The following is a 27,363-nucleotide window of genomic DNA, read 5'->3' as shown; positions in this document are numbered from 1 at the left end:
AGCAGTGCAGGCAGGTGTTGTCCAGTCAAAGACAGGGTTGGAAAGTGGTGAAAAGGTGGGCAGTTACTCCATTTCACCTCCAATCTGCCAACTAAGGAGTGGCGGTCACAGAGCCACCTTTTCATTTGCAGTAAGGCACATCTAAATCTGCACAGCGTTAAAGATGGCTGCGGTCAATAGTCTCTTAATGGAGATTTCAATGGGTCACAATATACCCACCCGCAAGAACTTATTCTGGGTGAGGACAGTATTGGGTGCCTATGGCGCCATATGAACGATGATTATTTTAAAAAAGTAAAATTTAAAACTATTTCTAGTATTTTCAAAATATGGAGCAGTATAAAAAAACTAGTCGGTTTAGGTCGATATTCATACTACACCCCCGTACTTCAGAATGCGGATCTCCCAGAAATATTTCATGATATATATATACAGAGATGGGCTGAACTAGGCGTTAAACGACTTGGGTGTTTTTTTTCAGGTAGTGGAATAAAATCATTTGATGAATTAAAAATAGAGTTTCATTTGACAAATCGGGATTTTTTTTAATTTCTTCAGGTGAGGGACTTCTTATCTAGGAAATTAGGTGGCTGCATTAAATTTCACCCTTGTGATATTATAGATAAATTGAGATTAGTTAAAACCCCGAGAATCAGGGAGATATATGCAGGACTAAACGCTTTACTACCCGATGATATGAATAAACATGTGATGACATGGCAGACCAGGTTGGGTGTTGCATCTCAAATTCCTTGTGACGCCTATGATATGTCATTAACTCATTTAATGTCTATGAAACTTCAGGCTCAATTCTTTAAAACATTTTTTTCACTTTACTACACTCCTGAAAAAATGGCAAAATGGGGGACGGGGAATGGAACGATGTGTCCTCGGTGTGCTCTTCCAGCAGCAGATATAACGCATATGTTTGCTTCATGCCCCGTCTTAACCAAAGTCCTTTCTGAAATATCCGACTTTTTATCAAGGATTTTACACTGTAAGGTTAATATCACGAACACAGAAGTATTGCTGGGCGTTTCTGACAATATTCGATCTAGTGAGATACAGGGGCTGATTTTTGTTGGTATGGCCATCTTCAGGATGTGCGTCGCTTCAGCATGGATAGATCCGATGGTTAATGTGATGTATTGGAAAACTAATTAAAAAAAATATATAAAAAAAAAAAAAGATGTCTGTGGTCCCGCCGGCATCCCCTTTTCTGCGATCAACACAGCTGTTTGGATGTGGTCTTTCGCTTGGGACTGCCACAATCTAAATACGTCGGGCAAGCCATTGAGACGGCAGGCAGTTTTACAGTTGAAAAGTCAATGGCAGGACCGTTACCGCAACCATCTAAATCAGGTCCTTAAATGGTTTAGAAAATGAATGAAATGAAAATGAAATTAAATGAAAGGAAAATTTGATTAATAACGCGCACTAATACCCGGAGGTGTCTAGGCGCCGCGGCTCCCCCTGATATACTAACCAGAGTGGTTATTTAAAATGCAGTAACAGGCTCGTTATTAAAAAGTTGAGTTTTCAGACGTTTTCGAAATCCCAGAAAATTGTTCTCTTTCTTTAGAGCCAGTGGGAGGGAGTTTCACAATCTGGCTGTACCTGAAATGAAGCTTTTCCCTCCCCAGGAGGCCGTCTTGGCCCTGGGGATTATCAGATTAGCAGGTGTCACAGAGCACAGTTGCCTTCCAGGAGTATAACGCTTGAACTTGTCTGCGAAAAATTCAGGGCCCACGCCCTGTAATGCTTTAAAGGCAATACAGAGGGCCTTGAATTCTATCCTTCATTTAACTGGATGCCAGTGTAGAATTGAAAGGGCGTGGGCCACTGATTGACGTTTCAGGATGTCAAGTAAAAGGCGAGCTGCTGCATTTTGGAGGACTTTCATTTTGTTAAGGAGACGTGCCTGTATATTTAGAAACAGATCGCTACAATAATCTATTCTAGACAGAATCAAGGCTGTAACCACCATTTTCTGGAGATCTGACGGGATGTATGGGAGAATTTTCCTAATAGTTTTGATCAAATAAAAGCATGTGGAGGTGATTGCGTTTATTTGCCCCTCAAAAGACAACTTGGTGTCAAAAAAGACTCCTAGATTCTTCACCTTTGAGGTGGGAATAGGAATCTCTCCCATTTCCTGAGGCCACCAGTTGGGTTGCCAAAAGGAGGTGTCTCGCCCAAACAGGAGAACTTCGTTTTTTCCCGCGTTCAACCTCAAGCAATTTTGGGACATCCAAAGCCCAACTTTGCGCATACAGTGCTGAAATCTCAGAGCAGTATTTGTTGAGTCCCCTGAAAAGGACGCTATGATTTGTGTATAGTCGGCGTACGACACTGTCATAAAACCGAATGACCTAATGAGAGAGAAGAGGGGGGTAACGTATAGATTGATTGTTTTGATGCCTTCATTGATCCAACAATGTAAGACAAGGGAATATCTCTTTTTGTTATCCATTTTCTTAATGTAACCTAAGTTTCAATTGGATGTCATTTGCACAGTTAAAGAACAATTCACAAAGATCGTAATAAATAACTGAAAGGAATCATATAAAGGTTAAACTGTGTCAGCGAGAGTGCAAAGGCATGTGGTACAGTAAAAATTATTCTTTGATCCTTCAAGTAGAACCAATGCAAAAAGATCTTAAGAAACCAACCTTGGAGAAGGGGCCTCAACTAATCCAAAACATGTGTTTCTATTTGATAGCATTTGAATGTGGTTAACAGGATGGAATGTTTGACAGTGCCAAAAACAGGCTAGAGGTCTCATAAAACGCCATTCTCATATCATCCAAGATCACAGTGATAGCTATGTCAGTGCAACAATCAATTGTAATTCCCAACTGCATATAGTCAAAAATATCATTCCTCTCTATAAATGGCCGAAGTTGAGATAGTACTCCATGTAGTTTGTACCTTGTAGTTTCCTCAGGCGGAAGCTGGGAAACGCGCGCTAGCGGTGATATTTACGCTCGTTTTTTAACTATCTTCTGCTGCTAAACCATAATTCGTTTAACTTGCTATTTTGCACTTGCACTTACTTTTAATACTTGTGATCCCACATTTCTTGAGAGCCACGCTTGGAAATCAGACGCGGAAAGCTCGTCTCGCTGCTTGGGACGACCGCCATCTTGGGTGGGACAAGCAGGTAGCGGGCTAGCTGTCGGGTTCTCTCCACCATAAATGCCCCAGCTTGAGCGCACGCGCAGCACCTTGTAGTTTCCCGAGGCGGAAGCCGGGAAACGCACGCTAGCGGTGATATTTATGCTCGTTTTTTAACTATCTTCTGCTGCTAAACCATAATTCGTTTAACTTGCTATTTTGCACTTGCACCAAGGCAAGCCCGTCTGCGCCCGTCCGCGCCCTTACAAGCTCTAAGCCAGGAACGGCTGCTCAAATCATGACTACTTCCCGCAGCATGACTCGGATAACCTACTCCGCTACAGGCTTACTAGACATTAAGAACAGGATAGTCTCCCAGCCAACACCTATGCTTAGTTGCTCAAACACCTTTCCCTGGAACCTGGAAGGACCTGTAGCATGCAAAATCTGCCCCTTCGGCTGCAAGTTAGATATGCCGTCGGGGGCTGACCAGGCCGAGACAGTCCAGCCCACTCCTAAATTCATTCGTTGTTATGTTAGATCTCTGACGAAACACCCGATCGAAATCTGGGACATGATCAGCTCACATGCCCCGGAATTATGTTTTCTGACCGAAACCTGGTTAAATCCCACAAACCACCCTCAGATTAATCTTGCTATACCGGATGGGTACAAATTCATTCATTTGGATAGGCAGGGAAAACAGGGGGGTGGAATCGCTATCGCTTTTACGAATTATCTAAATGTCCAATGGACTGATACGCATAGCACGGATGGCCTGGAATTAGGCTTTTTTAAAGTCACTAGGTCTCCCTCGGATTGCTGGAATGGGGCCCTGATCTATCGTCCACCAGGACCCACTTCTCAAATGAATTAGTCGAGCTGATTGCCATGCAGGCTCTAGCATCCAGCAACTTCATGCTGCTTGGAGAATTTAATTTCCACGGCGAAGACCTTCTGAACCCTGAGATAAATCACCTCCTAAGCAGCCTAACTCAAATCGGGCTCTCCTTACTGACAACGGCCCCTACGCACAAGGCAGGCCATGCTCTAGACCTGATTTTCACCATTAGAGATCATTTATTCGTCCTTCCCCCCCTTCCCTAAACATGGTCTGACCACTTCATGGTCCCTTTTTCTACTCGACAGCAGCATACAATGGTACAACCACGATCTGGGCCTCGCCCTAAGCAACGCCGTAGACCTTGGAACAACTTATCCCTAGAGGCATTTGAGGCCGCCTATCAGGTATATTCACAGGCAGATACTCCGGCAGACCCAACCGTCCTGAGACTGCTGAAGAATTTCAATTCCAGACTAACTCTGGCTTTTGACTTGGTGATCCCTGAAAAAAATGTTTCCCCCTTCAAACAACGACCATCAGCCCCCTGGTATACAGGTGAACTTGGCACGGAAAAAACTAGATGTAAGGTCCTGGAGAGACGCTGGAGATCCAGCAAAGCACTTTTGGACAGACATACCTTTAAATTGTCCCTATCAAAATACCATCAAAATATAAAAAAAGCTAGGAAACTGTTTATTCTAAAACAAATTGACCAGGCCACTAATTCCTCAAAAACACTATTTAACATAGTTAGAGACTTTGTCTCACCCCAAGCCTGCAGACTACCTCAAATGGAATCACAGGATCTTTGCAACTCCCTTGCGACTCACTTCCAAGAAAAAATCACCTTGATCTATGCTAATTTCACTCCCCCACTAGCCCAGTCCGTAACCCCCTGCAGGAGCTCCACAGAATTCAATCAGCAGACTTCCGATAATCTCACACAATTTCAACCTCTCTCTATAACGGAAGTCTCTAAATTAATATCTTCGGCTAAATCAGGTTCACCTAACGACTTGTGCTCCCCCAGAATTATGGCCCTGCTAGCCCCATGTTGTGCCCCAGAAATTTTTAACTGTTCTATCAGTTCGGGTAGCATTCCCCCATCCTGGAAGGAAGCTTTTGTTCGACCCATCTTGAAGAAACCGGCTGCGGACCCTCTCATACTGGGTAACTACCGGCCCATATCTTTGTTACCCTTGTTGGGCAAACTACTTGAATCGCCCATTAACAGACAGTTAAGTCTCTACCTAGAATCTAACAATCATTTGGATCCATAACAATCAGGGTTCCGGCCAGGTTTCAGCACTGAAACCGCGATCCTGGCAGTGACGGACTCTTTGAGGCTAGAAATGGATGCCTGAGGATCAGCTATTCTGGTCCTCCTGGACTTGTCCGCAGCATTCAACACTATCTCACATGCCAAGCTGTCGGAGAGACTGATATCTTGCAGTATTCGAGACCAGGCCTTAAAATGGATACAGAACTTCCTGTCTGATAGAAGCCAGACAATCATGCTGGGACCTTACCGTTCAGACAAGTACTGTGTGGACAAAGGGGTTCCTCAGGGATCGTGCCTTAGCCCCACTTTGTTTAATTTGTACATGGCCCCTTTAGCAAAAATAGCAGAATAATCAGGATTTGAGATAATCTCATACGCAGATGATACCCAGCTCATTTTTAAAATCAACCCAGAAGCACAATTCGAACATCTTCACTTCGCAGCCTGAATGCGCAACATCGCCGACTGGATGACTGAGAATTATCTCCAATTAAATCCCAGCAAAACAGAAATTATGCTAATTGGGAAAGCTTCTCTGTGCTGGTCCCAGGGCTGCTAGCCCGATGATCTGGGTACCCCCCCCCCCCACCGCAAAACAAGTGGTAAAGAACTTGGGTTTCAAACTTGATCAAGCACTATCCATGAAGGATCATATAGCAGCAACTTCCAGCTCTTGCTATTTCAGCCTGCGGCTCCTACGGAAAATACTTCCCTATCTACCTACCAAGCATCGTAAGACCCTGGTCCAGGCCATGGTGATCTCTCGCCTCGACTATGGCAACGCGTTATTGGCAGAATTAGGCCCGACACTGCTAAGGAAACTGCAGGTCATACAAATGTAAATGTATTTGTACTTATATAGTGCACTTCTACCCAGGGGTCTCGTAGCGCTGTATTCATACCGCTGTGGAACCCTTCCTGGTTTTCCTGTGAGATGTCCACTCCTGGGCACCCCCAAGGTGAAGCCAGGCATCCTAGCGCTGTGGGGGCCGTTGTGGAGATTAAGCAAGCTATTGCCCAGAGTTGCACAGTGGGACCCATGATTAGAATAGGCACCGAGGCGGGAATTATCAGGTCCGGGGAAATTTAATCCAAGAGCCACCGAGGCGGAAATTGAACCCTGGTCCCGGGCCAAACCTCTGCATCAGGGTCTGCCGCTCTAACCATTGAGCCACACTTCTCCTACAAAACACTGCCGCGCAAATTATCCTAAACCGCCCTCCGGGTTCACCGTCAGCCCCTCTACTGCTAGACCTTCACTGGCTTCCAATTGCGAAACGAGCATATTTCAAGACCTGCTGTCTTACATATAAGGCCTTAAACGGAAAAGGCCCTCAATATCTATCACGCAGACTCACTAAACAAATCTCAGTTCGTGACCTTAGGTCTAATGCGCTAGGGTTCTTGAAGACCCCACGAATACGCCTTACCCGCTCTGGGGGGAGGTCCTTCTCATATCTCGCCCCTCGTTACTGGAATATGCTCCCCATTTCCATACGCTCCTGCCCCTCCCTCATCACCTTCAGGAAAAAATTGAAAACCTTTCTGTTCTGATCACTCGTGATCAGCTCTCACTTCCAGCTGTTTCTCCCACCTTCCCCTTAGTTCTCTACCAGGTATAGCGCCGAGATGCCCCAGGGTGAGTCGTGCGCTCTAGAAATAACCATAACATAACATAACATGTCCAGTGAATTTTACCAGATACTGGTGGTTTGAACCTGGATGGAAATTAGCCCTTTCTTTCTGTCAATATCAAGGTCCACCCTGTCCATCTTAGTCACCTACCTCCTCCAGAATATATGGTCATAAGGTCTTTGACATATCAACCTCTGCAAGATCATGTGGTACAGGTGGCATGTAAGAAACCACTTTGCAAAAGACCTAGGTTTTGGACTTACACATTGATGAGGCAGGGGGAAAAGACTCCGTAATTCTTGCCCCTCAGTTTTTCAACCTTCTGGAAAACCACAAGATTTCGCAGAGCTGTGTGCAACTTGCAGGATCTTGAAATAACTTGTCAACATTTTGGGTGAGATGCTGGTGTTTAAGGTGAGCTCCACCCTTGGTTGCTTGTGGTCAAGTAACCAGGCGAGTCCACATTGCAGACATCACACTTTTAGGGAGGAGCTTTAGAGCATTATTTCCAGATCTGAGAGACAGGGGAAACGTTCAGAAAAAATGCAGTACGGTACAGGTTGCCGCTTCATGTATGGATGAAGGTGAGAACTTCTTTATTTAATTATAATTGAAAGAAACTCGAAGGCATTCCCTCATTGCCCCCAGTGTTAACATTATGAAGGTTAAAGGGCATGATGGTCAGTGGTCGTTGTTTGGCTATTGAACATTGGCTCAGGCATGTCCAGAAAGGCACTAGACAGCAAATAAAGGGAGATTAGTAACAAGAACATGTATTTTCTTTGTTTCAAGACAAAGGGATAAGTGGTAACTAAATAGACAATTGTTGGAAACTCGTTTTTTATTTCAAAAAAGTATTTCCAGTTCCAATTTTAGAGACTTGCTTAAGACAGTGGTCTGAGGCAAGACTTCAATGTAGACTGGGAAAGAACTACTAAAAGGAACCCTAAAAGTATGTTCAAGTCTGAACAAATATTCTTTTTTTAATAGCCAAAGCCCATTTTATGAGTCTGAAAAGTAGTTGCAGCCCCAGGGGGAGTAATCAGTGAGCCAGGGGAACTGTGCCTGCTCCTTCTGCAAGTGTGAATCGTAGTCAATCATTTTAGGGGCATGTGAGTCTGAGATTGCCCAACAAGCATAAATATGTACCCAACTAAACAAAATAGCGTGAACCTTTGCACTGGACGGTGGTTATATATAGGGTTGGGGTGTTACTTTTCCTCTATTTGGAAAAGTATGGCCATCCAGCATAGAGCCTTTTTTGGATTCTCTGGACTATATTGTCCACTCCAGCCCATTTCTTTCTCAGCGAAATGTGTGTAGTGAGACCTAGGAGGACAGGCTAGCATAAACCCATACCTAGTAAATTGACCAGGCTATGGACGAGAAGCGAGAGCAGGCGTTTTATTACTCAGCTGCAGATTATGAGTAGAAGAAGAGAGGAATCAGGGGCAGCCAGCTATGTGAAAGTTGCAAAACAGTAAAAAATGATTCAGAGTAAAAAGCAGTGTGTAATAACAGAGGGAACCTAAAACTATAACTCAAGGAAAGGAAAGTTTGAAACTACCTTGGCTATAAAATCTGTGTACACTCTGGTGAGTTACACGACAATGAAACAGTGATCCCTCACTGTTTCTGTCTTTCAATAGAAATTATAGAAATAGTATCACAAATTTGAAGATATGAAAATTATGTAGGTTGATTTTTGTGCTCTAGGATATTGTAATTGTTTTCAATTTACTGGGGTGCACATTGTCTATTGCATGGCTTAAAGTAGCTTTGATACTAATCTAAGGGTTTGTGGATGTAGAAGGTCAATATTTTGAATGCTGTATACCTACTTCACACATTTTGCAATACGCTAAGTTTGCTCAGCAGTGAAGCCAAGGATTGCAAGGGCATGATGTCTGAACACCTTTATGACACACACAAAGTCACGGTGAGAAATTCACACCGCCTTCAGATTCATCTCCAGAACTCTCACTCATATCTTGTTTTGAACTCTTATCCACAATTGGAAATCATGCAGATACCTGAAGGCGACTCTGTTCACAAAAAGGCATATGTTGCATGAAAAAGCTACAGAAACACCACATCTGCAAAAAATAACATATTATCTTACTGAGTGCAAGACAAAGTCAAAATGTAATGTAAACAAGGTCTGCTTTGCTGTTCTGGATTATCTCAAGGTTTTCGAGAGTCGATGTTCGGAATACAAACAGCTAAAGAATCGACGCACCGCTTGTCAGCGGCTGAAAAATCCACTGTATGTCGAGTACAGTGCACCAAGCTATGAAGTTCAGAATCACTGCACCGACTCCGATGCAGGCGCTGCTGTGTGGCTGAAAGAATCAGCGCATCGCGGTACTGCAGCTGAAGAAACCGATGCAGTGCCTATTTGCCTCTGCATCGACCTCAAGTGTGTCACGGATTTCCACGCATCGCACCTGTGCAGCAAGTTTTCCACCCCATCGCCAGCAGACCAGAACCATCTTGGAATCGACGCATCGCTTCCCCCTACAGTCCGGATTCGATGCATCACTTCTCCTGGGTGCAGCATAACTGTTGCATCGCCTCCCCAGGTACTCAAGAACTGATACACTGCTGAGGTTTTCAACGCTTCCCCTCTCTGCCGCTGTTTTGCCTTGTGGATTTTGACACATTGAGGTACTTTGTGTAAAAATCACGCAGACGTAGTTTTCTATGGACAGAATTGCTTGAAACCTTTTAAAAATCATATTGTGAATTGTGTGTGTTGGATTTTTATCATTTTGGTCTTGTTTGGTTTAGATAAAGATACTTTATTTTTCTAAACCGGTGTGGTGTCCATTTGTAGTGTTTTCACTGTGTTGCTGTGTGTCTGGGTGCAAATAATTTGCACATTGCCTTTTGGATAAGCCTGTCTGCTCATGCTAAGCTACCAAGGGGGTGAGCAGGAGTTATCTAAAGTGTTTAACTCCCTTATCCTGACTAGAAGCAAGGGTCCCTACTTGGACAAGGTGCATACCTCTGCCAACTAGAGACCCCCATATCTAGCAGACCTTATCTTACCAACCACAGAAAGCAGGAACTGAAGTAAACCTGCAGGGACTCAAACTTGTGACCACGCAGGCAAACATTGACCCCTGCAGTAAATGTGTTTAACCACTGAGGCTCCAGATCCAGATTTAGTGAATAAAAGGAGGGGGAAAGAAACCACAACTAATAAACAAATGACTGTAGTTATTAGGGTGAGTATGACAGAAGGTGCATTAAAATATAAAGAAAGGACATATGTGGGAAAAACGAAAGAGGCATTACGAAGTGAAACAAAGGGTGAAAACGAGAAAAGGTATGATAGGAACAAGAGGAGAGAAGCAGATGTCAAGGGAGAGATTTTAAAATGGGGAGGAATGGAAACATGTTTGATCACTTGAAGAAGCGTTCCCTTAACCATGCATAGATGTCCTACTAAGTTGATTTGCTTCAGGTCTGTCTATTCTGTCTACCAGTGTGTGCACACTGCCGACTGCTATTCCTGACCGTTCTAAAATCTAATCTAAAACACAGGCTTCATTTAAACAGAGCTCGGCGGTCTGACTGTAATATCTCCCCTCCCGCATTACTCCATCCGATGTGAAAAGTAAAGCCGAGCGGGGAGACAAAGAGAGTCATTAACTGCTGGAAAGTTTAATGTGCTAGGAACCAGATTTAGAAGTGATAATGAAATTTCCACCACTGAAAGCAGACATTGCGAGCTAGAGCTCGCGGTGAGAAAAATAGCCACCTCTCGCAGGGTGAAAACAAGACGCACACTTTCTGACTCCCTTTCGGATTTGTTCCAGTTGGCAAGAGCCCCGAAAGGGCCAGTGTCAGGAGACCCTTCCTAGCACAGTTTCAGTCACAATTTGGCTTTAGCCGCCGCTGCTGACAAGGGAGGGTGTGGATTGTGCACTCACTGCCTCACTGTTGCATTTGAAGAAAGGCCCCACTGCGATTGATCAACACGTGCAAAGCTATATGCTATATTGATGTTTTAAACAATATTCAATCTGCACAACATATGGGGAAAAAAAACTCTTCCCCTTCATGGAAGTTTGTTTAGTGCCAATAAAGAAAATTATTCACAGCATTTTGTTTCTGTGGAGTTTTGTTCGGTCATCTTTTATGTATTTGTCCTGCACCGTACACACTGAGCTAGCAGCATGGTAGATGCACCTTTCGCTTTTCGTTGGTGTATACACTTTTCTCAGCTTTCACTAAAGTAAATTAATTTAATTGCGTACCGAAAAGGTGACTTAATGTGTGCTCGGTTGTGAAAAAACAGTCTGTGGTTTCAACGTTTCGCAAATATTGATATCATGGGAGTTCTGATTTATTAAAATACCCAAGTTTATGGTCACTTTGGGCAAGCACATTCCTTTAAAAATAAATCCCATTTTGCACAGATCTAATTTGTTTCTGTTTTTGAGTTGTCATTATAAATTGGGGATTTGTTTTGTGTTTTTTTTTTTTTTGTGGTTCATGATATTACGAATCAACTCGAGTTTAGATTCTGTGGGGCAGATTTATGTTCGACTTGCGCCTCATTTACGCCGCCGTTGCGTCACTTTTGTGACGCAGCAGCGGCGCAAATCCTGCGCCATGGTGCGGGGTATTCACAACGTGACGCATCTGGGAGATGCGTCACGTTGTAAAGCCCTGCGCCAGAAGTAGGCGTTCCAGGGCAGGTGGGGGCGTTCTGGCGCAGGAACACCTCCTAAAAGTGGCTGAGTGAAATCTACAAGATTTCACTCAGTCACTTTTGAGCCCATGATGCATCAAAACCCTGCGCCTGCTTGAAGCAGGCGTAAGGATTGACGCAGCATTGTGCAGATAGGGCCCCCCAGAGCATTGCTGGAGCTGCGTCGCGCTTGCGATGCAACTCCAGCAATGCGCCACTTTTACGGCACAGATGCGTGAGGCATCTGTGCCGTTTTTGCCCCATGGTGCGCCGCATTATAAATGCGGCGCATTCATGATGGCGGAGCTGGGGCGCAAAATAACTGGCGCATCCCTGCTGATATGCAGGGATGCGCCAGTTATTATAAATCTGCCCTGTGTTTTTGTAGGTAGTGCCTATGAGAATGCTGCAGCGTTTAGGCAGGAGATGAAGATGCCTTGAGCACAGCTGACTCTTATGGTTATTCCCTGTGGACCTGATTTTTAATGTGATAAAACGCTTTACAGAAATTATCTCGGATGCTCGGCCATTCAAAGCCTCCTTTTAGGCATAGCATATCCGTCTATGAGTTAAGCAATAGTTGAGCATACTCTTTGTAAGCAATCAGCCTTTTGTGAGTGGTTACCCCAGATGTTGTCACCTTTTCTGGACCTTAAATTATTTTATGGATTTTATATGCTGCACAATGGGACACTGCTATCCAGTGCCCGGTGAATGTGCTCCGACTCCTAAACCGCAGCGAAATTGGCTAATTCCTGATTGGTGTAGTTAACGTTTCTATAAGGTCATAGTATTTGGTACAGATATACACCTATGTCACAAAATCTTGACTGCTATCTGTGGACTGCGGCATTTATTTTGTCATCCACTAGTGTGACAAAGGAAAATATGACTTCAGGCTTAACCTGTATGGCCTGGCCGCTGCAACACCTTTTTGCCAGGCAAAAAAACCTCACATTTTCTTTTTCTTTCTTTTTATTTTATTTATTGTCGAGAGTGCTAACAACAAAATAGCAAGACACATCATAATAATACAAAATCAAGAAAACATGAATTATTCATTTATATCAAAATTATTTCATAAAATTCGAGTAAATCATTGCAGACAGGCAAAAAAATAATGAATACAGTCAACAATCTCTAATCTAACATCAAATAATCTTTCAGATTCCCCCAAATACGATGAAATTTCAGGTCAGAGTCTCTGGCCTTAGCTATCTGAAATTCTAATTGACATGCCTCCATTGCTTCTTTCCACCACTCCTCATGCTTTGGCGCAGATAAAGATTTCCAATTTCTGGCAATGTTAAGTATAGCTATGGAGGGGGCGTGGCTTGAGCGGCTGCCAAGATGGCGGCGTAGCACCGGAGCTCCGGCACAAACCTCCTTTCATTTGCACAGTTTTGCAACATTACAGAGTTTTTTTCCTGTCGGACAGCGTGTTTCATGTTTTGGAACATGAGGTGAGCTGGAAACCTCATTACTTCCCGGTTCTGAGGCGTTTCCTGCATGTCGCTCGGCAGTACCAGCTCTGGCTCCTGCGGAATTATCCGCCATTTTCTCCGCCGGCCGCGTCTCCTCACAGCGGCCGGCTGAAGAGCCTCGCATATGCTTTTATGGAGTCTGCTGCCCTGAAGTTGGACATTTACAAGGGGTGAGACTTTTTCAACTATTTTGATGCAAATTTTGGTCGTTTCTCTTCCCCGTTTCACATTTCGACCTAATCATCGCGGCTATGTCCGCCATTTTTTGGAGAATTCTGTCCTCAGTGCTACAAGGATCTACATGTCGGGTTTGGACTATCTTCCAAGTGCATAATGGCCCTTCTAGTCCTCTGGGTTTTCTACATGCACTCTACTTGTGAGGCACATGTGGCACTGTTTCCCTCTCTTATAGATGTCTCCCTCGCACCGGCCGTGAATTTAAGAGACGGCTGGCTCATGGATTTCACGGGGTGTCTGCAGTACTACGGATGTTATTGTTCTTCAAGAGGGTCAATTATTGAACTTTCCACAAGTATTGGCTCACCACAATCTTAATCTTGTTCCTCAGAGAGCTGTTCATTTGCACCTTTAAGCACAAGCTGTTTGCTGCCTCTGTTCTTCTCTACTCTTCATGGGAAAACTCCGAAATTTAAAGCTGGCTACTTCTTCTCAATTACCTGTGGACTTAGATTCGGATTCTCCTCCTCAGGACATGGAAGACACCACGGCACCAACACCAGATTTAATACGAGGAGCCATCCCAAAAGCGCGCAACAAAGGAAAGCTGCCGTCGTCTCTAGTTTCCTCTAAGCGCCTGAAGAAGGATCCACCATCCCCAGCGAGTAACTCCTCATTCTCTTCCATGGATCTTATTTTGGAAGAACTTCGTGCGTTCAAACCCTTTATGGAAGCTACCACAAAGAACATGCAGGCTATGCAGGAAAAATGGTCGTCTCTGGAGTCTCGTTTTCAAACTTTGGAAACTTCCACAGACTCTTTGCAATCCTCTTGTTCCCATTTTCCGTCATTGGAGGCGGAGATATTTCTACTTAAACGTCAGACGGAGGATTTGGAAAATAGGAATCGTAGGAACAATTTACGCCTATATGGTCTTCCAGAACTCACAGAGGGGTCAAACCCCACCGTCTTCTTCCAATCCTTTCTTGCCAATATCTTGGATGCTCCGGCCTTAACTTCCGTTAACATCCAAAGGGCTCATCGCCTTGGACCGAAGGTCGCTAGTAGGCCTAGAGGTGTCCTTATGTTATTCCTGCAATTCACTGACCTCCTACAGGTCCTTTCAGCTGCCAAGCTCAAGAAGCAAATTATGTGGGAAGGTCATCGCCTCTATCTTTCACAAGATGTCTCCAAGGCCACTGCAGATCGAAGGAAGAAGTTCTTGGACATGCGTCCTCAACTACGGGCCCTGAATGCTAGATATGGACTACTACATCCTTGTCTCTTCAAGGTCACATATAGACAGAACAACCACATATGAAGATCCTGCAGCCTTGCAGGCATTTCTCCAACGGCACAGCCCAGGTGTTATGGATGTATCCAGACCTGGTTGACAAGATCTGCTACTTCTTCTTGGAACTCGTTGTGTTATGATTCTGTTGTCTCTCCGTTATCGCTGATGTTGTGAATCCCCTACTGTCTCTTCTTCCGATAGCCGTTTCACTCTCATGTGTCTCCTAGGTAGTTCAATTGAAGTTTGTTTATTTTTTTTTTTCTGTTCCCCTGTGACACGTCTTTCCCTTCAATTGTCTATCTCTCTTGGTTTTACAGACATCTCCTTCCTCCCTCCTACCCTGATGTGCCATGCTATTTTCTATATGCTGCGTTTTTGGATCCATAGCAGTTGAGGTTTGATGTCTGCTCTGGATGTTGTCGTCATTGTCTCCCGGCGCCATCACCCCATCCTTGTTCTTGAGTTTTTCGTTCCGTAAGTATGTCTTTCAGTCATTCGTTTCGAACGTGTACTGTCTTCTTGCTGGTTTTTGTTTCTGTCCTTTTTTCTACACTTGATCTCTTACCATTTGCTCTTTCCTCTCTCTTTTCACTTTCTTTCACCTCCCATCTCCCCTTCTTTCTTCTTCCTTTCCTTAGATTCAGTATTACATTCATAGTGGTTCCTTCCTTCTTTTCCTTTTCTTTCCTTCTTATTTGCTTTCTCTCCTTCTGCCCTCTCTCCTTCATCAATTCGTTACAATTCTCTCAGTTTTCTCAAGTTATTTTTTCTGTAGTAATAAGCATGTTGCTCTTAGCTGTTTTTCTTTGCTGTTCCATTCCGTGTTACATCGTGGAACGTTAAGGGTTTAAACAATCCCATTAAAAGGCAAAGGGTTTTATCACATTTAGCGAGACTTAAGTCTGATGTTGCCCTCCTTCAGGAGACTCATCTCTCTGAAACGGAGGCTCTGAAACTCAAGCGTTGTTGGGTGGGTCATGTTTTTTGCTCCCCCACAGTTTCTAAGAAAAATGGTGTTGTGATTTTATTACATAAAAAGTTAAATGTTTCCTCAATTTCTCACGAATGTGATGTTGATGGTCGATGGGTTATTGTTACACTGCTTATAGATAATATTCCTATCACTCTTTTTAATGTGTATGCCCCAACTGGGATTGACAGATTATTTTGGCCCTCTATTTCAACTAAGCTGTCCTCCCTTTCTGGAGATTACATACTTCTCGGATGAGATTGTAACCAAGTTGTTGATCCCTTCCTCGATCGTCATTCCAATGTTAAATGTGTCCCCTCTAGGATGCACTCTCAATTTGTTAACACCTTTCAAAATAGTGCCTTGGTGGATATCTGGAGATTGTGTAATCCTGATCTTAGAGAATACAGTTTTTACTCCCCTCCCCATCAATCACAATCCCGCATTGATCATATCTTCCTTAGTAAATCCCTATCCCAGCACGCTATACGCTCTGACATTGGTTCCATCCTAATCTCGGACCATGCTCCGGTTCATGTGGATCTTGACCTACTTCCTTTTTCCCCTCACTCTGGCAGATGGCATTTCAACAATGCTTTGCTTTTGGAACCTACTTTTTGTTCTGAATTTACTGCCTTTGCCACTGAATTTTTCCTTCTCAATCATACCCCTGATTCCTCCTTTGTTATTGTTTGGGATTCTTTTAAAGCAGCCTCTAGGGGTTTTATTATTAATTCTGTAGCCCGACGAAAGAAACTTTGAGAAGCCAAGTCCGAACGCATTTTAGCTACTATTAAGACTTTAGAGCGTGATTATCATGCTTCTAAATCTGAGTTTTCTCTTAAAAAGCTTATTGATGCGAAAATTTCCTTCAATAAGTTTACAACTGATGCTGCCTCCAACCTTTTAATAAAATGTAATTCCAGGTATTATGGGGGTAAGAACAAAATGGGGAAACATTTGGCAAATTACTTAAAGATAAGAAAGGAGCGTAGAAAGATTGAGTTCATTAAGACTACCACTGGGAACTCTTGCTTTAAAGATAAAGACATTCTTTCTGAGTTTGTTAAATTCTATGACAATCTTTATACCCCCGAACTCATCCCGGAGACTACGGATATTCTTTCATTTTTTCATTCGCTTCCCTCAACCCCGGCTTCTCACGTTGATTTTACTGCCCTAGAACGGGACATTTCACTTTCTGAAATCTCCCATGCTGTTTCTAAATTGCGGCACGGTAAGTCTCCAGGCCCTGATGGTTTCACTATTGAATTTTATAGCCACTTCGCCTCTCTACTTCTCCCTAAACTGTTACTATTATTCCAATCCTTCCTTGCAGCGGGTTCTTCCAGCGGCTCCTTCCAACAGGCTTTAATCTGTTTAATTCCCAAAGAAGATAAGGATCACTCGTTATGCAAAAATTACAGGCCAATTTCCCTGGTCAATACGGATTATAAAATTCTAGCTAAAATTTTGGCATTGCGCATGGATCCCCTTTTACCCGATCTCATTGGCCCTGAACAATCAGGCTTTGTCAAGGGCCGTCTCTCTTCTGACAATTCCCGTGTTTTTCTTAAAATACTTAGCAAGGCTTACTCTTTGTCACTTCCCTTTGCGGCTATTTCTTTAGACGCGGAGAAAGCCTTTGACAGGATTGGATGGGATTTTATGTTTCAGGCCTTGCGTTGGATCGGCTTTTCTTCCAAATTCATCTCTATTATTTCTTTACTCTATTCTAACCCCCAGGCTTCCATTTTTGTCAACGGGATGACCTCGGATTATTTCTCGTTACACAGGGGAGTGCGACAAGGCTGTCCTCTGTCCCCCCTACTTTTTGTTTTAGCCTTGGAGCCCTTTCTTACCAAAGTTCGTCTGGACAACAGTATTTCTGGTTTTAAATTTGGTTCGCGTAAGGTTAATCTCTCGGTCTATGCTGACGACATTCTTTTTTACTGCTCTGATCCTGTTTCCTCTATTCCCTCTTTTCTCCAGCAGGTGTCTTCCTTCTCCACGGTCTCTGGTTATCACCTGAATGCTGATAAGTGCGAGATTCTACCTTTAAACCCTATTTGTCAAAAGCATCTTTTCTCCCAAACGGGTTTCTCATGGCAACCATCTAAGATCAAATATCTGGGTGTTTGGTTCGCTCCTCTCTTGTCTGATACGCTCAAATGTAATTTTGATTATGTCTTCAAGAAAATGGACATGGCTATTCAACGTTGGAACCCGCTCTTTCTGTCCTGGTGGGGTCGGCTCAATTCTATAAAACTGATGTGATCCCCTCTTCTTCTTTATACCATCTCCATGCTTCCCGTACACTTTCCAGTTTCCTTCTTTAAACGGACTGATTCCTTGTTGCTGAAATTCTTATGGAATGGCAAGCGGTATCGGATAGCTTTGGCTTCATTGCGCAAGGATAAGGCCCAGTCTGGTGTGCGCTTTCCGGATTTCAGAGAATATCATCGAGCTTTCTCTTCGAAACAATAGACCCGTTGGTTCTCTTCTGACCTTCCGCACTATCCGCCCGTCTGGTTAGGTATGGAATCTTCCTTTCTGTCCCCCTTTACCTTTCGCGAGTTCTTATCCTTCACGTCTTCTTTAGTTTGCTTTCGTACGCCTGTTATTTCTCATTCCCATACTCTTCTTCTCCCTTACATAATATCATCTTATCCCTCCCTCCTTTTCAATCACGAACAACCGATATGGCACAATTCTCTTTTCAAAATTCGTAATCGCACCATCTTTTGGAAGACATGGCATTCTCGAGGATTGTGTTGGATCTCTCAATTAATTTCCCAAGACACTCCTCTCTCATTCCAGGAACTTTAATCCTCTTTCTCACTGCCTTTTCTGCTCGATCGCAATACAATGCCCTTCTCCCAGTCCTGATCTTATATCTGCGCTCCTTGGCGCCATCTACCGATATTCCTTTGGACCGCAAAGCTACTTCTTTATTATTGGAGACCTCTCCCTCAGCCTCTGCTATTTATAACTCTCTCCGGTACGCCACTGGCAGACTAAAATCTAAAATCGAGAATGCATGGAAATTGGATCTTTCTCAGGATTGGCCAATACCTTTTTGGGACAAAATATGGGCTAAGCTTCATATAACCTCTAGGGCTGCTAATACTACCCAAACCTTATATTTCATTTATAACAGAACTTTATGTACTCCACATGCTTTATCCCGTTTTTCACCTGACACCTCCCCTATTTGTTGGTCCTGTTCCTGTCCCGTTGCAGATCTCAAACACATGTTGTTTGAATGCCCCCCTATCTCCAATTTCTGGCACCTAGTTTGGACGCAAATACAAAAGATATTCCAACTTCAAATTCCCTTTTCCTCTTCGCAAGTTTTTCTAGGTTCCCTATCACCGACACTCCCGCAATCTCCTTCCCATTATCTATTACTTGACCTTCTAGTTGCTGTGGCTTTCAATACCATTACTTCTAATTGGAAACAGGCTGCAAATGTCTCCTACCAATCTTGGTGGAATGCAGTTTGCTTCCATCATCGCCTAGATACTAATTATGTATCTCCCGTTTCCCTAGCAATTAAACGCGACCTCATTTGGCTCCCTTTGGTATCTTATCTCTCCTCCTTTGCTCCAGCACACGCCTCTCCAGACCCTAACACAGTTGAGGTGCGTAAGCCACCATGATTTTCTTGTTTCTTTAATGCCTTTTTGCTATGATATTACGTTCTACTATATTATATGGTATTTTTCATTCATATACGTAGGTTCTGTTCATGTAATTTTCATGCTTGTTATATTTGCTTTCAATGAGAGTTTCTATTGAATTGCTTGTTTTTTGTATATGTTTATCATGATGATTATACCCCGTTCCCCTCCCTTCTCCTTCCCTTCTTTATTTCTTCAAGAAACTCAAACTTAAAAAAAAAGGAAAAAAAAGTATAGCTATGGAAAGAATATAAAGAACCCTGTCCGTAGCCCCTATGCCAAGCAGGATAAAACATTTTAAGTATCTCTGCATGAGGTTGTACTATAGATATCTGCCTGTGTAGCAAAAGCCAACATTTTATCAGTTTAGGACATGTAGCAAACATATGGGTGTTATCAGCTGCTTCAAGAGCGCCCTATGGGCAGCTATGTGATCTATTATACCAATTAGACAATTTGGAAGGACTGATGTAAATATCAAACATTGTGCGATAAATCTGGCCCCTTAGTCTAGTAGAAGGGACAACTCTTCAATATCGTGCATGAATGTTAGAGAGTTCCTGAACCGAAACACCGTCATTTACGCTAGCAGTCCATTTATCAGCCCAAGTTCAAAGAATACTGGATGAGACAGCTATAATTTTCCAAAATGCTACATGTATGCTCACCAAATATCATTTGTGCAATATCGGACTGAGCCAATGAGGTAATGATAGTGCTACTCCCGCTCAGTAAGAAAGTTGGAATGTGCAGGTATTTTAAAAAAGTGCAATGGTGTATGGCAAATTCTGCCTGTAGATCTATGAAAGATTGAAGCCTGGAATAATCCATCAGGTCGCCTAGGAGCTTGATTACCAGCTGCAACCAAAAACCAAAATAAGAAGAGGTAAAGCACTTTGGTAAGCCTGGGTTATCCAGCAGAAGTGTAAAGGCATGTAAAGAATGGGATTTTCGATGACCCTTCATATCATTCCAAATCTTTTAAGAGCTATCACAGTCTTTAATCTAACTTTTGTGGTAAAAATTACTTATTTTAAATTTTGTACTACTGCTACCAGGATGCTTCATGGCTAAGATGGCATGAAACCAGTTACCCGGAAAAAAAGTCACACAGCGTGCAAATACGGTCAGCCATACTAGCCTAATAGTAAAAACGCCGATCAGGAAGTGCCCACCCACCTTCAACTATTGGAAGCTTTACAATTTTTAAAGATCTCAGTTCTTTCTTTATCTGCCATATGAATATTGTAGTACAAGAGTCCAGCATTTTAAAATGCCTATAAGGAACAAAAAGGTAATGAAGGAAAACGATACAAAATTTATGGAGGATGTTCATTTTAATTACATTTATTCACCCAATGGGAGAAATAAGTAAATACATCCATTTATCTAACAATAGTCCTAGAGACCGTTGTTGTGCAGTATAATTATATTCACAGCCAAAATAATACCTAAATTCCTTTCTCGAGTCGTCACCCTCTGAGCACAGTTAGTCGCACCTCCCACAAGGATCAATTGTTTTTTATGAGTGTTTATTTCATACCCTGAGACCTGGCCACAGTCTAGTGAAACACGCTCAAAACTCTTGATCGTTGGCTCAGAGCAATGAGAAAATATTAAAATGTCATCTGCATGGACGGCCAAAGGGGAGGGGGGAAACAGCCCTTTTAAATATTAATAAGTCACCCTTTCATAAGCGGTGTAGCCCACAGAAGTAAGGTGTATGGTACTTTAAAGTGGGACATGTAGAAATGAAAACTACCATGTCCCTACAGTGAAAAAGCCCAAAACGCTATTTTCACTGTGGTAGGCATAGCTGTCCAATGTAGAAAATCACAGTGCATATTTAAATACTAAACTGCTAACTTTGGAAACCAATATTTGCAATCATTACTAAAATTCCAATTAAGTAGTAAAGGTGGACTTTTAATGAATATTAAGAAAAAAACAACCTTTAGAAAGTTCCCTTTTCCATTCCTGGACCCTTCCATTACAAAACCTATGCTGACAATCACTTGCACACCCCTGCACTATGGTGCAAAGGTGGGTGTGTGTGTGTGGTGTTAAACAGCCTAATTGGGTGCCAGTTCCAGGGAGAGAGCAGGACAGTGCCTTATCTTAGTAGATAAGGTACTGTCATTGATCTCTCCCTCTCAGGCTACACAGCACAACATCTTTCATTTTTCAGTAAATATATTGCTCTGTATCCTAAAGGAAAGGAGCATGGGTGTTGAAAGTCCTTCTGGTGCCACAGCAGGCTGGTAGGTCAGGGGAGGCTTCCTCCTAGCAATAGTACATTGATAGTGAATGGATTTTCTTGTGAATCACGACCATATGGTGAATTTTGTGTATTTTAGTCAAGAGTTTCAATATTGTTGTTGCATCAAGTCATGGATATTGTCATTCGAAGGCGGCCACGTGACCAAATCCTTTTCGGGCATGTGTTCACAAATTGCAATAAATAAATCTGTCACTGACTGGGCTAAAACAACCAATAATGATCTAGCCTGCACTTTGTCTGCTAATTGGAGGAGTGAGATTCTGTGTGCAATTTTATTACAAGACAATTGGCTCATAATATGCAATCTTTTCTCTTGCTGTTTTTTTAATAGAAACTTCAAAGCACTACATTTCTTATGATTTAGGTTCTCTTGGGCATAAAGTAACAACATGGATATAATACATCCACCCCCCTATAAATAGGGAAGTCCAACCAACATGTTTTGTTTTCTTGATGCTTGAGTTAAGTATATGCTGCACCTGTGTACTACGTTGTATGAATGGTGTGTGGGAGCTGAGTTTTGATTGTTAAATGTATAGAAATGTTTTACGACTGTTATTCATGCTGTGCACCTGTGTGCTTGTGGGGTACAATGTTGTGAAGAAGTAGTTACTTCTGTTTGTTTAGATCCTGGCAGCAAGGTGCATTCACAGCTTGATACATTGTTTCTCTTGACCGCAAGGGCAGCGTGTCGCGTGTCTATTGATTTCCTGCTACGGGCGGCTGTTTGAAGGCCTGGCCAATTTTAGTTTGGTGCACTTGTTTGACTTCCACTCAGTAGAACAGACTTTGTTAGTCTGTGCTTCAGTTGCTTGTGTGCTAATAGCTATTCACTTAGACTATCACTGCGAAGATTAAAGGTTTGAGTCCTGGTGTCTCCATGGACAAATGTCTCCTCTAGTGTTTGTTAATTTACAAAGAGTTGAAAGCTGTAATTATCGGATCTCATGTTCTCACTCTAAAGATTAAGGGGCTTATTTACAAGCCTCCTGCGCACATTTTTTTGGTCATTTTTAACATTGCAAAAGAGACGTACGGGTGCTCAAGGAGCTTGTTAAATCCGCCCCTAAGGATTCAAACCTGGGGTTTCATTTGCTATATTGTTTGCTATACACCCTGCTACTTTTACACATAATGGCAAATGTTCAAAATATATGGCATAGTTTTATTTGAATGAAATAGCAACAACATACATTGTGTTTTTTTGTTATGACTTTTGTAATCTGCATGAAGTAAAACAACTTATCTTTTACAAATTCATTGGAGGATTCAATTCTCTGTTTGTGGTGGCATTCATTATGAATGGAAATCATTATGATGGTTCCAAGAAGGACTATGCGGAGAAGAAAGCTTTTCAGAAAAACATTGTGTGTCTATCGCAAGGTTTGTTTATAAGGCAGTCTCCCCCTCCTTCAAAAGTGTGGCTAATGATATTAGTAGTTCTGTGGCTACAGCCATCTCCTATTCCTGACCTGCGCCTGCTGGGGGCAAGAGCCTAATGGTAAAGAAACATAAACTAATGTAATAAAATCCCCAAGCAATTAAGCATAATATGGGTGGTTGCACTTCAATTCAGCAGTTTGGAAAGGACTTACTGTCCTCATGGCAAGACTCTTATGGATACACTGGGTAGGCATATAAAAGGCCATCTGATGATTTAAATGGGAAACATCCTTTACTGACAGTCACAGCAATGACCTGCCTTTAAAACGCAGTCACTACATTGACTGCCAAGTTACCACACATTACTTTACCACACAAGTTGTTACAACAACTTGCTTTAGGGGGCGAGTTGTTGGACTGGTGTTGGAATTTTAAGTCCAATACCTTCACTACTGTTGCGTAGTCTGGTAGTCTGGAGTTGCAATAGCAATTTATACTATTGCAAAGCCCAGTGCCCCCTAAAGCAAGTTGTTGTACCGACTTGTGTGGTAAAGTAACACATCGTAAGGTTGCTGTTGTAAAAGCATGTGGGGTTCCATCATACAGCCATTTAAATGACCAATTTATAGATGATTTGTACGATGATGATATATGCTGTGTTGATGATGATCCAGTTAGCTCCCTCAAAAAATATAAATCAACTGATGAAACTCAAAGAGTGGTTTTAGATACAAATGTTTGACCTGGAATTGTTACAACACCTGAAATCTGGCAAGTCTTTTCCTCCACGTTTTGTGTATGAGTATGTACATTTTTTTTATCAGAATTCGTATTAAAAAAGCTACAAGAGCCAAATTGAGGGCTGAATGCCCAGACCAGTTATTTCATAAAAAGCAGCTGTGACTCCGGTTTGCGCACTAAAAATTTAATTTAGGGGTGTTAAAGATCCTAGCAGGGTTGTAAACAGAGGCTAGTCATGATGCCAGGATAGAGTGTGGGACACCTTGAGTTCACTGAGAAAGAGTTATACTTAGGAGAGTAAGCAAAAAATATAGGTGAGACACTGGACCTGGAAGTAATATCTAGATGAGTCCGAAGGGCAGTATGCTTCTTGGTAATGCAAATGCGGGATTGTCCTATGAGAGGCACAAAGGCGTTTTCTGAGAATTGATGCAAAGCTGGGAGAATTATCCAATTCCAAGGCTTGGATAAAAAAAAAAGATGTTTATTTGATGACGACTTCATTAAGAAGGCATCTGCTCTCTTGGGTATGTATCATTTCTCATGGATGAGGGTCTTCGGTTGGGTCTCTTCCAGGGTTGGCAGATATAGGATTCACTTTGCTCATCATTCCTGTTTCAGACCATACTTTAACTGCCCACAATACTAGTACAAAGCAAACACAAGGAGATGATGGACGGAGCGCTGAATCGTTTCAGACACTCACCCCCAGTCACTAATAGATCTAGGTTGAATCCATCATCGTTCTTTAGCTTACTTCGCCACCCCAGTTCAGGACACAGCCATAGGCAAATAGGTCTTGACCCTGTTCCTCATGGGAACAGTACAGCCTGAACGTCCAAGCCAGGTATTCCCTGGACCGGAAACAAGCAGCCAGGGACTGGTTTTGGGGTAACACCCCATATCAGCCGGTCTAGATTAAATCCAGTGGCATAGTGAGCAAGTGACCCACATCTGGGCATACCCTGCCAATTTAGGGCAAACAAAATAAAGACAAGAAAATTATGGATGGAGCGCTGAAACATTTCAGACACTTACCCCCAGTTAATATACCGAAACCAGTCCCACGATGCTTGTTTATGGTCCAGGGAGGACCTGGCTTGCAGTTCAGGCAGGCCTGTCCCCATGAGGAACAGGGTCAAGATTGATTTGCATAAGGCTGGGTCCAAAGTGGGATGGCATAGTGAGCAAAAGAACAATGGATTAAACTCTGATCTGTGATTGAGGGTGAGTGGTTGAAATGTTTCAGCACTCCGTCCATCATCTTGCTGTGTTTGCTATGTTCCTACTAAGCGGCCAAAGGTATGTTAAGATGTGGGTCCCTTGCTCACTGTGCCACTGGATTCAAGGTAGCCTGGCTGAAGAGGGGTAATACCCTGAAACCGGTCCCTGGCAGGGTAGACACCATGATCACCTGCCTGCAGTACCTCTAATCCTAGAGATAATTGTTCTGCCAAAGAGCTGTCTGGTGCTTTTACCCACACAAATGCACTTTCAAGTGCTACAGCGTGAGCTTTGCCTGCCCAGGACGCCTGGATACCTGCCTGCTGAGAACTCCTACCTGCTGAAGCTGCCCACCTACAGGAGCTCCCTGCCTGCCATGGTCTGCCTTCTGAGGGTGCCTGACCTGCTGGAGCTGTCTGACCTGCTAGGGATGCTTTAACTGCTGGAGCTGCCTGCCTGCCTGCTGTGGACTGTCTTCCTGTCTGCTGTGGAATACATGCCTGCTGTGGGCTGCCTGCTGGAGCTGCCTGCCAGCTGGGGTTCCCTTGCCAGCCTGAAGGAGTCCCTTGCCAGCCCCTTTGGGCTCCCCACCCGCTTTGGGGTACACCCACCCTGCTGGAGCTGGGGGTCTGCCTGTGTCCTCCACCCAACTAAGGGGGACCCTGTCTACTGGCTTTGAGGATTACTGACCTGCTACCAACTCCCTGAGAAATCCCTCTTCTGGGCACAGCACAAGAGAACAGCAAAGCCTCAGAGGAAGCAGGAATCACATGGCTCCACACCACTCCTGAGCAGGAAGATCTTCACTGAACAACTGGTAATTAAGATGGGTTTCACAGCATCAGAAATCAGGTGCATAATGTCGGATGCACCCAAAGGCACCTATGTGCTTACGTCATGTCTGAACAAATCTGCAGAAGATATTGGAAGATGTGTTGGTCACGACGGGAGGAGAAACCTTTCTCTGACTTCCACCTGGAATGTGAGCTCGTGTAGGAGGTAAAGAGAATGACCATGCACGTCTACAACTCACACGTCAATATCCAAGACTTGACAACCTTCCTACGCCACCACTGCACAGTGATGAAAGGACCCTCCCGCAACCTGGGCAGTGACAGCATCGAGGATGGTAAATGGACAGTTATAATAGAGCTGAAGGAGGACCCATCAGCCCCAGATGGAATCCACCATCCCCCTTCCAGCTTCTCCCTAGGGCACGACTCAGGATCCCTGTATTACCCTGGGCAGCCCAAACTATGCAACAGGTGCAGCAAACCAGGCCACACCACCAAGGACTGCACAGTGCAAGTATGTAAGTTTGGCAAACAAGAAGGCCACACGTCAAAGACGTGCAAAGAGGAGACCCCATGAAACCTCTGTGGGTGTGTAGGCCACCACTTGCAAGATTGCCCAAAAAGAGCCAAATCCAATACCCAGGCGGCCAAACCTCCTTTGAGAGACTGACAGGAGGAGGCTGACGAGACCAGGCCTCCAGTCCCAGCCACGCGGCCGGTCAGGCAAACTGGTAGAGGGAAGGGCTCCAAACAGGACAAACCCAAGCTCAACCAGGTCACAGCCAAGGCCCTGTAGATATAGACAGCCAAAGATATCCCACCTGCCATCCCTGAGCCCAGTGAGCGCTGTGAGCCAATGGAGGCACCCGCCCAACCTGTCACCGAAGATCAAGGTGAAGGCCCCGGGACAAAACAGGAGCACAGGAAAAGGAGGCACAGCCTGGATGACCAACTCGAGCAAGTGTCAAAAGTGCTAAGGGAGATGAGGGCGCTGCCAAGTGTCATGGAAGTGTCCCCACCCCTATCGGCATCAACAGTAGAAGAGGAAGAGACCTCCATTGAGGACCAAGAGCAAGACCTGCCCATCACCCTGGAAGAGGCAGACCCCAAGCCCAGCCAAGAGTGTGGACCAGCCATTGAGCAACATCAAGCAACAGCTGCCCAGCAAGAAGGCCAACAACGGAGTCCCAACAGGAGGCTGAGCAGCCCTGTAAGTACCCTTGTCACTTGTATTTGGAACCAGTCAGACAATAACATTGCAGCCATAAAAGTATCACATGCAAACAATACAGTACAAACATAGTAAACAATCAATTTTTAAAAAACAGTCCTTAATAACATGTGAACTTTACTTCTTGGGATCCGTACTTCCTAGAGCTCCATAGAAGAAAAACAGTCCACAAAAGTGCATGAGCATTGGGCATAATAAATTAGTAACCATCATTCAAAAGCATGAGCCTATGACTAGCAAGTCTTCCTAACCCCCAGTTGACAGATAAGGACCTTAAAAGTGCCAGTGCCTAAAGTGCAAAATGATCCTAAGATTGATTACAAAGATCAAAAAGTTGGTTCGGTTCAAGCTATCTAATACAATATTAGAACAGATTCAAAAAGATCAATAAAAACAATTGTAATCAAGACCAGGAAGTATAGCAGCAAAAGTATATGCCATAGAGGTAACAGCATGACCCGTCAAGCAGTACAATTCTTTGTTTTATAATACACTAAATGAATAAATAGCTACTTATATAA

The 27,363-nt window shown here is 43.5% G+C and overlaps 1 pseudogene; it reads left to right on the top strand.

Moving 5' to 3' along the window:
* The window catches only part of LOC146865622 (uncharacterized), a 95,268-nt pseudogene extending 68,403 nt beyond the window's left edge, over positions 1–26,865 (top strand).
* The last annotated feature ends 498 nt before the right edge of the window (positions 26,866–27,363 follow it).

This window comes from Triturus cristatus, chromosome 2_1, assembly GCF_964204655.1.
Source record: "Triturus cristatus chromosome 2_1, aTriCri1.1, whole genome shotgun sequence".
In the NCBI taxonomy this organism is placed as follows: Eukaryota; Metazoa; Chordata; class Amphibia; order Caudata; family Salamandridae; genus Triturus; species Triturus cristatus.
This window is presented reverse-complemented; position numbering and strand designations above follow the sequence as displayed.